Genomic DNA, 251 nt, shown 5'->3' with positions numbered 1-251 from the left:
AGCGGCTTGAAGCCGAGCAGGTGGACCCTGAACTTGACAAGTGCATACATCATCGCAAGTAGCTCCTTGTCATGAACTGGGTAGTTCTTCTCTGCAGCTTAGAGCTGTCGAGATTCGAACGCGATCACCCGATCTCACCCCTCGGCGTTTACTTGCAGCAGCGCACAGCCGATGGCAAAGTCCGAAGCGTCACAGACGACGCTGAAAGGACGATCGCGATCTGGCAGTGCCAGTATTGGCGCATGCAGGGA

Source organism: Plasmopara halstedii, assembly GCF_900000015.1.
Source record: "Plasmopara halstedii genome assembly, contig: Scaffold_1583, whole genome shotgun sequence".
Taxonomy (NCBI): domain Eukaryota; phylum Oomycota; class Peronosporomycetes; order Peronosporales; family Peronosporaceae; genus Plasmopara; species Plasmopara halstedii.
Note: the sequence above shows the minus strand (reverse complement) of the source record.